Raw genomic sequence first — 16,166 nt, forward strand, 5'->3', positions numbered from 1 at the left:
GTTCTAGTCATTTACCGGCTCTTTAGCTAGAAACCCTTAATCTTAACGTCAGCAACAACTGAATGAAACTTGATGCCCTTTGAAAGGCAACAGTATTCTCAAAAATGGTACATTAGTTGCTGCTCCTATGAGACACACATCTTGAGATTGCTTCTTAATGTCAGAAGCAATGGAACGACTCATGATACCCTTTGTGGAGGCATCAGTCTTTAACATAGGGTACACAAGTTAATGCTCTAATTAAAACCCACTAGCTAGTTGTCTAAATCTCAAGGATAGCAACAATGGAGTGGATTTTGATACCCTTTGAGAGGAAAAAGTATCCACAAAAATGTTACAAAGGTTGCTGCTCCTATCAGATACAATGTCCTAAACTAGGACCCTGAAATCTAAATGTCAGCAGCAATGGAACACAAGTTAATACTCTAATTAATTAAAACCCACTAGCTAGTTGTCTAAATCTCAAGGATAGCAACAATGGAGTGGATTTTGATACCCTTTGAGAGGAAAAAGTATCCACAAAAATGTTACAAAGGTTGCTGCTCCTATCAGATACAATGTCCTAAACTAGGACCCTGAAATCTAAATGTCAGCAGCCATGGAATGACTGATAATACCCTTCATGGAGGCATCAGTTTCCAAAAACTGGTTCAGATGTTGCTGCTCTAATCATTCAAAACCTATTTAGCTAGAATGCCTAAATCTCAAGGCCAGCAGCAATTGAGTTGATCGGCATACCCTTTGCAGAGGCACTCGTCTCTAATAAATGGCACACGATATGCTGCTTTCCTCAGACTAAACCTTCTGAGGTAAAATCCCAAAATTGGAAGATCAGTAATAATAGAAACAATGTTGATAAAGACTTTTGCCTCTGCCAAGGTTAACAAGTGGTACATGACTTAATGATCTAATCAACTATACCCTCCTTAGCTAGCCCCCGAAATATAAAGGATAGCAACAATGGATTGGATAAATGGTACCTAATTTGCTGATCTACTCATTTAGAACATATTTAGCTAGACTTTCTATCTCTCATGGTCAGAAACAATTGAGTAGATCATGATACCTTTTGGTAAGGCACAAGTCTCTAATAAATGACACAAGAGTTGATTTACTACTCAGTCTGAACCTCCTGAGCTAAAATCCCCAAATTTGCAGATCAGTAACAATAGATACAATATTAATACCTTTGGCAGAGGCACCAGTCTTCAAAAAATGGTACATGAGTCAATCCTCTAATTAATTAGAACATTGTTAGCTAGACTCCTGAATCTCAAGGTTAGCAAACAATGTTGATACCCTTGTCAGAGGCACCATACTTAAACATATGGTACGTTAGTTAATGCTCTAATTAATTAGACCCTACTTAGCTACACCAATAAATCTCAAGGTCTTTGAGAGGCAATAGTCTTACAAAAAAAAAAAAACAATCAAGAGTTGCTACTCATATCAGATTTATCCTCCTGAAGTAAGACCTTCAAATCGCAAGGTTAGCAGCAATGGAATCAATCGTGACACCTTTTGATGAGGCATTTGTCTCTAATAAACTACATACAAGTTCTAATTTATCAATTAGAACCTAATTTGCTACAGCTATCAAATCTCAATGTTGGAAGCAATGGAATAACTTATGATACCCTTTGTGGAGGCACCAATCTCTAACAAACAGTACACAAGTTCATGCTCTAATTAATTAGAACCTCCTTAACTAGACCCCCAAAACTCAAGGATAGCAACGATGGAGTAGATATTGATAGCCTCTGAGAGGCAACCTTCTCCACCAAAAATAGTATGCCAGTTGCTGCTCCTATCAGGTACAACATTCTGAGCTTGGACTCTCAAATTAAAAGGTAAGCATAAATGGAAGGACTCATGTCATGCTCCAAAAAATGGTACACAAGTAAGTGTTCTAGTCATTTACCAGCTCTTTAGCTAGACACCCTTAATCTTAACGTCAGCAACAACTGAATGAAACTTGATGCCCATTGAAAGGCAACAGTATTCTCAAAAATGGTACATTAGTTGCTGCTCCTATGAGACACACATCTTGAGATTGCTTCTTAATGCCATAAGCAATGGAACGGCTCATGATACCCATTGTGGAGGCATCAGTCTTTAACATAGGGTACACAAGTTAATGCTCTAATTAAAACCCACTAGCTAGTTGTCTAAATCTCAAGGATAGCAACAATGGAGTGGATTTTGATACCCTTTGAGAGGAAAAAGTATCCACAAAAATGTTACAAAGGTTACTGCTCCTATCAGATACAATGTCCTAAACTAGGACCCTGAAATCTAAATGTCAGCAGCCATGGAATGACTGATAATACCCTTCATGGAGGCATCAGTTTCCAAAAACTGGTTCAGATGTTGCTGCTCTAATCATTCAAAACCTATTTAGCTAGAATGCCTAAATCTCAAGGCCAGCAGCAATTGAGTTGATCGGCATACCCTTTGCAGAGGCACTCGTCTCTAGTAAATGGCACACGATATGCTGCTTTCCTCAGACTAAACCTCCTGAGCTAAAATCCCCAAATTGGAAGATCAGTAATAATAGAAACAATGTTGATAAAGACTTTTGCCTCTGCCAAGGTTAACAAGTGGTACATGACTTAATGATCTAATCAACTATACCCTCCTTAGCTAGCCCCCGAAATATAAAGGATAGCAACAATGGATTGGATAAATGGTACCTAATTTGCTGATCTACTCATTTAGAACATATTTAGCTAGACTTTCTATCTCTCCAAGGTCAGAAACAATAGAGTAGATCATGATACCTTTTGGTAAGGCACAAGTCTCTAATAAATGACACAAGAGTTGATTTACTACTCAGTCTGAACCTCCTGAGCTAAAATCCCCAAATTTGCAGATCAGTAACAATAGATACAATATTAATACCTTTGGCAGAGGCACCAGTCTTCAAAAAATGGTACATGAGTCAATCCTCTAATTAATTAGAACATTGTTAGCTAGACTCCTGAATCTCAAGGTTAGCAAACAATGTTGATACCCTTGCAGAGGCACCATACTTAAACATATGGTACGTTAGTTAATGCTCTAATTAATTAGACCCTACTTAGCTACACCAATAAATCTCAAGGTCTTTGAGAGGCAATAGTCTTACACAAAAAAAACAATCAAGAGTTGCTACTCATATCAGATTTATCCTCCTGAAGTAAGACCTTCAAATCGCAAGGTTAGCAGCAATGGAATCAATCGTGACACCTTTTGATGAGGCATTTGTCTCTAATAAACTACATACAAGTTCTAATTTATCAATTAGAACCTAATTTGCTACAGCTATCAAATCTCAATGTTGGAAGCAATGGAATAACTTATGATACCCTTTGTGGAGGCACCAATCTCTAACAAACAGTACACAAGTTCATGCTCTAATTAATTAGAACCTCCTTAACTAGACCCCCAAAACTCAAGGATAGCAACGATGGAGTTGATATTGATAGCCTCTGAGAGGCAACCTTCTCCACCAAAAATAGTATGCCAGATGCTGCTCCTATCAGGTACAACAATCTGAGCTTGGACTCTCAAATTAAAAGGTAAGCAAAAATGGAAGGACTCATGTCATGCTCCAAAAAATGGTACACAAGTAAGTGTTCTAGTCATTTACCAGCTCTTTAGCTAGAAACCCTTAATCTTAACGTCAGCATCAACTGAATGAAACTTGATGCCCATTGAAAGGCAACAGTATTCTCAAAAATGGTACATTAGTTGCTGCTCCTATGAGACACACATCTTGAGATTGCTTCTTAATGTCAGAAGCAATGGAACGACTCATGATACCCTTTGTGGAGGCATCAGTCTTTAACATAGGGTACACAAGTTAATGCTCTAATTAAAACCCACTAGCTAGTTGTCTAAATCTCAAGGATAGCAACAATGGAGTGGATTTTGATACCCTTTGAGAGGAAAAAGTATCCACAAAAATGTTACAAAGGTTGCTGCTCCTATCAGATACAATGTCCTAAACTAGGACCCTGAAATCTAAATGTCAGCAGCCATGGAATGACTGATGATACCCTTCATGGAGGCATCAGTTTCCAAAAACTGGTTCAGATGTTGCTGCTCTAATCATTCAAAACCTATTTAGCTAGAATGCCTAAATCTCAAGGCCAGCAGCAATTGAGTTGATCGGCATACCCTTTGCAGAGGCACTCGTCTCTAATAAATGGCACACGATATGCTGCTTTCCTCAGACTAAACCTCCTGAGCTAAAAACCCCAAATTGGAAGATCAGTAATAATAGAAACAATGTTGATAAAGTCTTTTGCCTCTGCCAAGGTTAACAAGTGGTACATGACTTAATGATCTAATCAACTATACCCTCCTTAGCTAGCCCCCGAAATATAAAGGATAGCAACAATGGATTGGATAAATGGTACCTAATTTGCTGATCTACTCATTTAGAACATATTTAGCTAGACTTTCTATCTCTCATGGTCAGAAACAATTGAGTAGATCATGATACCTTTTGGTAAGGCACAAGTCTCTAATAAATGACACAAGAGTTGAATTACTACTCAGTCTGAACCTCCTGAGCTAAAATCCCCAAATTTGCAGATCAGTAACAATAGATACAATATTAATACCTTTGGCAGAGGCACCAGTCTTCAAAAAATGGTACATGAGTCAATCCTCTAATTAATTAGAACATTGTTAGCTAGACTCCTGAATCTCAAGGTTAGCAAACAATGTTGATACCCTTGTCAGAGGGACCATACTTAAACATATGGTACGTTAGTTAATGCTCTAATTAATTAGACCCTACTTAGCTACACCAATAAATCTCAAGGTCTTTGAGAGGCAATAGTCTTACAAAAAAAAAAAAAACAATCAAGAGTTGCTACTCATATCAGAATTATCCTCCTGAAGTAAGACCTTCAAATCGCAAGGTTAGCAGCAATGGAATCAATCGTGACACCTTTTGATGAGGCATTTGTCTCTAATAAACTACATACAAGTTCTAATTTATCAATTAGAACCTAATTTGCTACAGCTATCAAATCTCAATGTTGGAAGCAATGGAATAACTTATGATACCCTTTGTGGAGGCACCAATCTCTAACAAACAGTACACAAGTTCATGCTCTAATTAATTAGAACCTCCTTAACTAGACCCCCAAAACTCAAGGATAGCAACGATGGAGTTGATATTGATAGCCTCTGAGAGGCAACCTTCTCCACCAAAAATAGTATGCCAGATGCTGCTTCTATCAGGTACAACAATCTGAGCTTGGACTCTCAAATTAAAAGGTAAGCAAAAATGGAAGGACTCATGTCATGCTCCAAAAAATGGTACACAAGTAAGTGTTCTAGTCATTTACCGGCTCTTTAGCTAGAAACCCTTAATCTTAACGTCAGCAACAACTGAATGAAACTTGATGCCCTTTGAAAGGCAACAGTATTCTCAAAAATGGTACATTAGTTGCTGCTCCTATGAGACACACATCTTGAGATTGCTTCTTAATGTCAGAAGCAATGGAACGACTCATGATACCCTTTGTGGAGGCATCAGTCTTTAACATAGGGTACACAAGTTAATGCTCTAATTAAAACCCACTAGCTAGTTGTCTAAATCTCAAGGATAGCAACAATGGAGTGGATTTTGATACCCTTTGAGAGGAAAAAGTATCCACAAAAATGTTACAAAGGTTGCTGCTCCTATCAGATACAATGTCCTAAACTAGGACCCTGAAATCTAAATGTCAGCAGCAATGGAACACAAGTTAATACTCTAATTAATTAAAACCCACTAGCTAGTTGTCTAAATCTCAAAGATAGCAACAATGGAGTGGATTTTGATACCCTTTGAGAGGAAAAAGTATCCACAAAAATGTTACAAAGGTTGCTGCTCCTATCAGATACAATGTCCTAAACTAGGACCCTGAAATCTAAATGTCAGCAGCCATGGAATGACTGATAATACCCTTCATGGAGGCATCAGTTTCCAAAAACTGGTTCAGATGTTGCTGCTCTAATCATTCAAAACCTATTTAGCTAGAATGCCTAAATCTCAAGGCCAGCAGCAATTGAGTTGATCGGCATACCCTTTGCAGAGGCACTCGTCTCTAATAAATGGCACACGATATGCTGCTTTCCTCAGACTAAACCTCCTGAGCTAAAATCCCCAAATTGGAAGATCAGTAATAATAGAAACAATGTTGATAAAGACTTTTGCCTCTGCCAAGGTTAACAAGTGGTACATGACTTAATGATCTAATCAACTATACCCTCCTTAGCTAGCCCCCGAAATATAAAGGATAGCAACAATGGATTGGATAAATGGTACCTAATTTGCTGATCTACTCATTTAGAACATATTTAGCTAGACTTTCGATCTCTCATGGTCAGAAACAATTGAGTAGATCATGATACCTTTTGGTAAGGCACAAGTCTCTAATAAATGACACAAGAGTTGATTTACTACTCAGTCTGAACCTCCTGAGCTAAAATCCCCAAATTTGCAGATCAGTAACAATAGATACAATATTAATACCTTTGGCAGAGGCACCACTCTTCAAAAAATGGTACATGAGTCAATCCTCTAATTAATTAGAACATTGTTAGCTAGACTCCTGAATCTCAAGGTTAGCAAACAATGTTGATACCCTTGGCAGAGGGACCATACTTAAACATATGGTACGTTAGTTAATGCTCTAATTAATTAGACCCTACTTAGCTACACCAATAAATCTCAAGGTCTTTGAGAGGCAATAGTCTTACAAAAAAAAAAACAATCAAGAGTTGCTACTCATATCAGATTTATCCTCCTGAAGTAAGACCTTCAAATCGCAAGGTTAGCAGCAATGGAATCAATCGTGACACCTTTTGATGAGGCATTTGTCTCTAATAAACTACATACAAGTTCTAATTTATCAATTAGAACCTAATTTGCTACAGCTATCAAATCTCAATGTTGGAAGCAATGGAATAACTTATGATACCCTTTGTGGAGGCACCAATCTCTAACAAACAGTACACAAGTTCATGCTCTAATTAATTAGAACCTCCTTAACTAGACCCCCAAAACTCAAGGATAGCAACGATGGAGTAGATATTGATAGCCTCTGAGAGGCAACCTTCTCCACCAAAAATAGTATGCCAGATGCTGCTCCTATCAGGTACAACAATCTGAGCTTGGACTCTCAAATTCAAAGGTAAGCATAAATGGAAGGACTCATGTCATGCTCCAAAAAATGGTACACAAGTAAGTGTTCTAGTCATTTACCAGCTCTTTAGCTAGAAACCCTTAATCTTAACGTCAGCAACAACTGCATGAAACTTGATGCCCATTGAAAGGCAACAGTATTCTCAAAAATGGTACATTAGTTGCTGCTCCTATGAGACACACATCTTGAGATTGCTTCTTAATGTCAGAAGCAATGGAACGACTCATGATACCCTTTGTGGAGGCATCAGTCTTTAACATAGGGTACACAAGTTAATGCTCTAATTAAAACCCACTAGCTAGTTGTCTAAATCTCAAGGATAGCAACAATGGAGTGGATTTTGATACCCTTTGAGAGGAAAAAGTATCCACAAAAATGTTACAAAGGTTGCTGCTCCTATCAGATACAATGTCCTAAACTAGGACCCTGAAATCTAAATGTCAGCAGCAATGGAACACAAGTTAATACTCTAATTAATTAAAACCCACTAGCTAGTTGTCTAAATCTCAAGGATAGCAACAATGGAGTGGATTTTGATACCCTTTGAGAGGAAAAAGTATCCACAAAAATGTTACAAAGGTTACTGCTCCTATCAGATACAATGTCCTAAACTAGGACCCTGAAATCTAAATGTCAGCAGCCATGGAATGACTGATAATACCCTTCATGGAGGCATCAGTTTCCAAAAACTGGTTCAGATGTTGCTGCTCTAATCATTCAAAACCTATTTAGCTAGAATGCCTAAATCTCAAGGCCAGCAGCAATTGAGTTGATCGGCATACCCTTTGCAGAGGCACTCGTCTCTAATAAATGGCACACGATATGCTGCTTTCCTCAGACTAAACCTCCTGAGCTAAAATCCCCAAATTGGAAGATCAGTAATAATAGAAACAATGTTGATAAAGACTTTTGCCTCTGCCAAGGTTAACAAGTGGTACATGACTTAATGATCTAATCAACTATACCCTCCTTAGCTAGCCCCCGAAATATAAAGGATAGCAACAATGGATTGGATAAATGGTACCTAATTTGCTGATCTACTCATTTAGAACATATTTAGCTAGACTTTCTATCTCTCCAAGGTCAGAAACAATAGAGTAGATCATGATACCTTTTGGTAAGGCACAAGTCTCTAATAAATGACACAAGAGTTGATTTACTACTCAGTCTGAACCTCCTGAGCTAAAATCCCCAAATTTGCAGATCAGTAACAATAGATACAATATTAATACCTTTGGCAGAGGCACCAGTCTTCAAAAAATGGTACATGAGTCAATCCTCTAATTAATTAGAACATTGTTAGCTAGACTCCTGAATCTCAAGGTTAGCAAACAATGTTGATACCCTTGTCAGAGGCACCATACTTAAACATATGGTACGTTAGTTAATGCTCTAATTAATTAGACCCTACTTAGCTACACCAATAAATCTCAAGGTCTTTGAGAGGCAATAGTCTTACACAAAAAAAACAATCAAGAGTTGCTACTCATATCAGATTTATCCTCCTGAAGTAAGACCTTCAAATCGCAAGGTTAGCAGCAATGGAATCAATCGTGACACCTTTTGATGAGGCATTTGTCTCTAATAAACTACATACAAGTTCTAATTTATCAATTAGAACCTAATTTGCTACAGCTATCAAATCTCAATGTTGGAAGCAATGGAATAACTTATGATACCCTTTGTGGAGGCACCAATCTCTAACAAACAGTACACAAGTTCATGCTCTAATTAATTAGAACCTCCTTAACTAGACCCCCAAAACTCAAGGATAGCAACGATGGAGTTGATATTGATAGCCTCTGAGAGGCAACCTTCTCCACCAAAAATAGTATGCCAGATGCTGCTCCTATCAGGTACAACAATCTGAGCTTGGACTCTCAAATTAAAAGGTAAGCAAAAATGGAAGGACTCATGTCATGCTCCAAAAAATGGTACACAAGTAAGTGTTCTAGTCATTTACCAGCTCTTTAGCTAGAAACCCTTAATCTTAACGTCAGCATCAACTGAATGAAACTTGATGCCCATTGAAAGGCAACAGTATTCTCAAAAATGGTACATTAGTTGCTGCTCCTATGAGACACACATCTTGAGATTGCTTCTTAATGTCAGAAGCAATGGAACGACTCATGATACCCTTTGTGGAGGCATCAGTCTTTAACATAGGGTACACAAGTTAATGCTCTAATTAAAACCCACTAGCTAGTTGTCTAAATCTCAAGGATAGCAACAATGGAGTGGATTTTGATACCCTTTGAGAGGAAAAAGTATCCACAAAAATGTTACAAAGGTTGCTGCTCCTATCAGATACAATGTCCTAAACTAGGACCCTGAAATCTAAATGTCAGCAGCCATGGAATGACTGATGATACCCTTCATGGAGGCATCAGTTTCCAAAAACTGGTTCAGATGTTGCTGCTCTAATCATTCAAAACCTATTTAGCTAGAATGCCTAAATCTCAAGGCCAGCAGCAATTGAGTTGATCGGCATACCCTTTGCAGAGGCACTCGTCTCTAATAAATGGCACACGATATGCTGCTTTCCTCAGACTAAACCTCCTGAGCTAAAAACCCCAAATTGGAAGATCAGTAATAATAGAAACAATGTTGATAAAGTCTTTTGCCTCTGCCAAGGTTAACAAGTGGTACATGACTTAATGATCTAATCAACTATACCCTCCTTAGCTAGCCCCCGAAATATAAAGGATAGCAACAATGGATTGGATAAATGGTACCTAATTTGCTGATCTACTCATTTAGAACATATTTAGCTAGACTTTCTATCTCTCATGGTCAGAAACAATTGAGTAGATCATGATACCTTTTGGTAAGGCACAAGTCTCTAATAAATGACACAAGAGTTGAATTACTACTCAGTCTGAACCTCCTGAGCTAAAATCCCCAAATTTGCAGATCAGTAACAATAGATACAATATTAATACCTTTGGCAGAGGCACCAGTCTTCAAAAAATGGTACATGAGTCAATCCTCTAATTAATTAGAACATTGTTAGCTAGACTCCTGAATCTCAAGGTTAGCAAACAATGTTGATACCCTTGTCAGAGGGACCATACTTAAACATATGGTACGTTAGTTAATGCTCTAATTAATTAGACCCTACTTAGCTACACCAATAAATCTCAAGGTCTTTGAGAGGCAATAGTCTTACAAAAAAAAAAAACAATCAAGAGTTGCTACTCATATCAGAATTATCCTCCTGAAGTAAGACCTTCAAATCGCAAGGTTAGCAGCAATGGAATCAATCGTGACACCTTTTGATGAGGCATTTGTCTCTAATAAACTACATACAAGTTCTAATTTATCAATTAGAACCTAATTTGCTACAGCTATCAAATCTCAATGTTGGAAGCAATGGAATAACTTATGATACCCTTTGTGGAGGCACCAATCTCTAACAAACAGTACACAAGTTCATGCTCTAATTAATTAGAACCTCCTTAACTAGACCCCCAAAACTCAAGGATAGCAACGATGGAGTTGATATTGATAGCCTCTGAGAGGCAACCTTCTCCACCAAAAATAGTATGCCAGATGCTGCTTCTATCAGGTACAACAATCTGAGCTTGGACTCTCAAATTAAAAGGTAAGCAAAAATGGAAGGACTCATGTCATGCTCCAAAAAATGGTACACAAGTAAGTGTTCTAGTCATTTACCGGCTCTTTAGCTAGAAACCCTTAATCTTAACGTCAGCAACAACTGAATGAAACTTGATGCCCTTTGAAAGGCAACAGTATTCTCAAAAATGGTACATTAGTTGCTGCTCCTATGAGACACACATCTTGAGATTGCTTCTTAATGTCAGAAGCAATGGAACGACTCATGATACCCTTTGTGGAGGCATCAGTCTTTAACATAGGGTACACAAGTTAATGCTCTAATTAAAACCCACTAGCTAGTTGTCTAAATCTCAAGGATAGCAACAATGGAGTGGATTTTGATACCCTTTGAGAGGAAAAAGTATCCACAAAAATGTTACAAAGGTTGCTGCTCCTATCAGATACAATGTCCTAAACTAGGACCCTGAAATCTAAATGTCAGCAGCCATGGAATGACTGATAATACCCTTCATGGAGGCATCAGTTTCCAAAAACTGGTTCAGATGTTGCTGCTCTAATCATTCAAAACCTGTTTAGCTAGAATGCCTAAATCTCAAGGCCAGCAGCAATTGAGTTGATCGGCATACCCTTTGCAGAGGCACTCGTCTCTAATAAATGGCACACGATATGCTGCTTTCCTCAGACTAAACCTCCTGAGCTAAAATCCCCAAATTGGAAGATCAGTAATAATAGAAACAATGTTGATAAAGACTTTTGCCTCTGCCAAGGTTAACAAGTGGTACATGACTTAATGATCTAATCAACTATACCCTCCTTAGCTAGACCCCGAAATATAAAGGATAGCAACATTGGATTGGATAAATGGTACCTAATTTGCTGATCTACTCATTTAGAACATATTTAGCTAGACTTTCTATCTCTCAAGGTCAGAAACAATAGAGTAGATCATGATACCTTTTGGTAAGGCACAAGTCTCTAATAAATGACACAAGAGTTGATTTACTACTCAGTCTGAACCTCCTGATCTAAAATACCCAAATTTGCAGATCAGTAACAATAGATACAATATTAATACCTTTGGCAGAGGCACCAGTCTTCAAAAAATGGTACATGAGTCAATCCTCTAATTAATTAGAACACTGTTAGCTAGACTCCTGAATCTCAAGGTTAGCAAACAATGTTGATACCCTTGTCAGAGGCACCATACTTAAACATATGGTACGTTAGTTAATGCTCTAATTAATTAGACCCTACTTAGCTACACCAATAAATCTCAAGGTCTTTGAGAGGCAATAGTCTTACGAAAAAAAAAAACAATCAAGAGTTGCTACTCATATCAGATTTATCCTCATGAAGTAAGACCTTCAAATCGCAAGGTTAGCAGCAATGGAATCAATCGTGACACCTTTTGATGAGGCATTTGTCTCTAGTAAACTACATACAAGTTCTAATTTATCAATTAGAACCTAATTTGCTACAGCTATCAAATCTCAATGTTGGAAGCAATGGAATAACTTATGATACCCTTTGTGGAGGCACCAATCTCTAACAAACAGTACACAAGTTCATGCTCTAATTAATTAGAACCTCCTTAACTAGACCCCCAAAACTCAAGGATAGCAACGATGGAGTAGATATTGATAGCCTCTGAGAGGCAACCTTCTCCACCAAAAATAGTATGCCAGTTGCTGCTCCTATCAGGTACAACATTCTGAGCTTGGACTCTCAAATTAAAAGGTAAGCATAAATGGAAGGACTCATGTCATGCTCCAAAAAATGGTACACAAGTAAGTGTTCTAGTCATTTACCAGCTCTTTAGCTAGACACCCTTAATCTTAACGTCAGCAACAACTGAATGAAACTTGATGCCCATTGAAAGGCAACAGTATTCTCAAAAATGGTACATTAGTTGCTGCTCCTATGAGACACACATCTTGAGATTGCTTCTTAATGCCATAAGCAATGGAACGGCTCATGATACCCATTGTGGAGGCATCAGTCTTTAACATAGGGTACACAAGTTAATGCTCTAATTAAAACCCACTAGCTAGTTGTCTAAATCTCAAGGATAGCAACAATGGAGTGGATTTTGATACCCTTTGAGAGGAAAAAGTATCCACAAAAATGTTACAAAGGTTGCTGCTCCTATCAGATACAATGTCCTAAACTAGGACCCTGAAATCTAAATGTCAGCAGCCATGGAATGACTGATAATACCCTTCATGGAGGCATCAGTTTCCAAAAACTGGTTCAGATGTTGCTGCTCTAATCATTCAAAACCTATTTAGCTAGAATGCCTAAATCTCAAGGCCAGCAGCAATTGAGTTGATCGGCATACCCTTTGCAGAGGCACTCGTCTCTAATAAATGGCACACGATATGCTGCTTTCCTCAGACTAAACCTCCTGAGCTAAAATCCCCAAATTGGAAGATCAGTAATAATAGAAACAATGTTGATAAAGACTTTTGCCTCTGCCAAGGTTAACAAGTGGTACATGACTTAATGATCTAATCAACTATACCCTCCTTAGCTAGCCCCCGAAATATAAAGGATAGCAACAATGGATTGGATAAATGGTACCTAATTTGCTGATCTACTCATTTAGAACATATTTAGCTAGACTTTCTATCTCTCATGGTCAGAAACAATTGAGTAGATCATGATACCTTTTGGTAAGGCACAAGTCTCTAATAAATGACACAAGAGTTGATTTACTACTCAGTCTGAACCTCCTGAGCTAAAATCCCCAAATTTGCAGATCAGTAACAATAGATACAATATTAATACCTTTGGCAGAGGCACCAGTCTTCAAAAAATGGTACATGAGTCAATCCTCTAATTAATTAGAACATTGTTAGCTAGACTCCTGAATCTCAAGGTTAGCAAACAATGTTGATACCCTTGTCAGAGGCACCATACTTAAACATATGGTACGTTAGTTAATGCTCTAATTAATTAGACCCTACTTAGCTACACCAATAAATCTCAAGGTCTTTGAGAGGCAATAGTCTTACAAAAAAAAAAACAATCAAGAGTTGCTACTCATATCAGATTTATCCTCCTGAAGTAAGACCTTCAAATCGCAAGGTTAGCAGCAATGGAATCAATCGTGACACCTTTTGATGAGGCATTTGTCTCTAATAAACTACATACAAGTTCTAATTTATCAATTAGAACCTAATTTGCTACAGCTATCAAATCTCAATGTTGGAAGCAATGGAATAACTTATGATACCCTTTGTGGAGGCACCAATCTCTAACAAACAGTACACAAGTTCATGCTCTAATTAATTAGAACCTCCTTAACTAGACCCCCAAAACTCAAGGATAGCAACGATGGAGTTGATATTGATAGCCTCTGAGAGGCAACCTTCTCCACCAAAAATAGTATGCCAGATGCTGCTCCTATCAGGTACAACAATCTGAGCTTGCACTCTCAAATTAAAAGGTAAGCAAAAATGGAAGGACTCATGTCATGCTCCAAAAAATGGTACACAAGTAAGTGTTCTAGTCATTTAAAAAGCTCTTTAGCTAGAAACCCTTAATCTTAACGTCAGCAACAACTGAATGAAACTTGATGCCCTTTGAAAGGCAACAGTATTCTCAAAAATGGTACATTAGTTGCTGCTCCTATGAGACACACATCTTGAGATTGCTTCTTAATGTCAGAAGCAATGGAACGACTCATGATACCCTTTGTGGAGGCATCAGTCTTTAACATAGGGTACACAAGTTAATGCTCTAATTAAAACCCACTAGCTAGTTGTCTAAATCTCAAGGATAGCAACAATGGAGTGGATTTTGATACCCTTTGAGAGGAAAAAGTATCCACAAAAATGTTACAAAGGTTGCTGCTCCTATCAGATACAATGTCCTAAACTAGGACCCTGAAATCTAAATGTCAGCAGCCATGGAATGACTGATGATACCCTTCATGGAGGCATCAGTTTCCAAAAACTGGTTCAGATGTTGCTGCTCTAATCATTCAAAACCTATTTAGCTAGAATGCCTAAATCTCAAGGCCAGCAGCAATTGAGTTGATCGGCATACCCTTTGCAGAGGCACTCGTCTCTAATAAATGGCACACGATATGCTGCTTTCCTCAGACTAAACCTCCTGAGCTAAAATCCCCAAATTGGAAGATCAGTAATAATAGAAACAATGTTGATAAAGACTTTTGCCTCTGCCAAGGTTAACAAGTGGTACATGACTTAATGATCTAATCAACTATACCCTCCTTAGCTAGCCCCCGAAATATAAAGGATAGCAACAATGGATTGGATAAATGGTACCTAATTTGCTGATCTACTCATTTAGAACATATTTAGCTAGACTTTCTATCTCTCATGGTCAGAAACAATTGAGTAGATCATGATACCTTTTGGTAAGGCACAAGTCTCTAATAAATGACACAAGAGTTGATTTACTACTCAGTCTGAACCTCCTGAGCTAAAATCCCCAAATTTGCAGATCAGTAACAATAGATACAATATTAATACCTTTGGCAGAGGCACCAGTCTTCAAAAAATGGTACATGAGTCAATCCTCTAATTAATTAGAACATTGTTAGCTAGACTCCTGAATCTCAAGGTTAGCAAACAATGTTGATTCCCTTGTCAGAGGCACCATACTTAAACATATGGTACGTTAGTTAATGCTCTAATTAATTAGACCCTACTTAGCTACACCAATAAATCTCAAGGTCTTTGAGAGGCAATAGTCTTACAAAAAAAAAAAAAAACAATCAAGAGTTGCTACTCATATCAGATTTATCCTCCTGAAGTAAGAACTTCAAATCGCAAGGTTAGCAGCAATGGAATCAATCGTGACACCTTTTGATGAGGCATTTGTCTCTAATAAACTACATACAAGTTCTAATTTATCAATTAGAACCTAATTTGCTACAGCTATCAAATCTCAATGTTGGAAGCAATGGAATAACTTATGATACCCTTTGTGGAGGCACCAATCTCTAACAAACAGTACACAAGTTCATGCTCTAATTAATTAGAACCTCCTTAACTAGACCCCCAAAACTCAAGGATAGCAACGATGGAGTTGATATTGATAGCCTCTGAGAGGCAACCTTCTCCACCAAAAATAGTATGCCAGATGCTGCTCCTATTAGGTACAACAATCTGAGCTTGCACTCTCAAATTAAAAGGTAAGCAAAAATGGAAGGACTCATGTCATGCTCCAAAAAATGGTACACAAGTAAGTGTTCTAGTCATTTACCAGCTCTTTAGCTAGAAACCCTTAATCTTAACGTCAGCAACAACTGAATGAAACTTGATGCCCTTTGAAAGGCAACAGTATTCTCAAAAATGGTACATTAGTTGCTGCTCCTATGAGACACACATCTTGAGATTGCTTCCTAATGTCAGAAGCAATGGAACG

This window comes from Spea bombifrons, chromosome 4 (assembly GCF_027358695.1).
Source record: "Spea bombifrons isolate aSpeBom1 chromosome 4, aSpeBom1.2.pri, whole genome shotgun sequence".
In the NCBI taxonomy this organism is placed as follows: Eukaryota; Metazoa; Chordata; class Amphibia; order Anura; family Pelobatidae; genus Spea; species Spea bombifrons.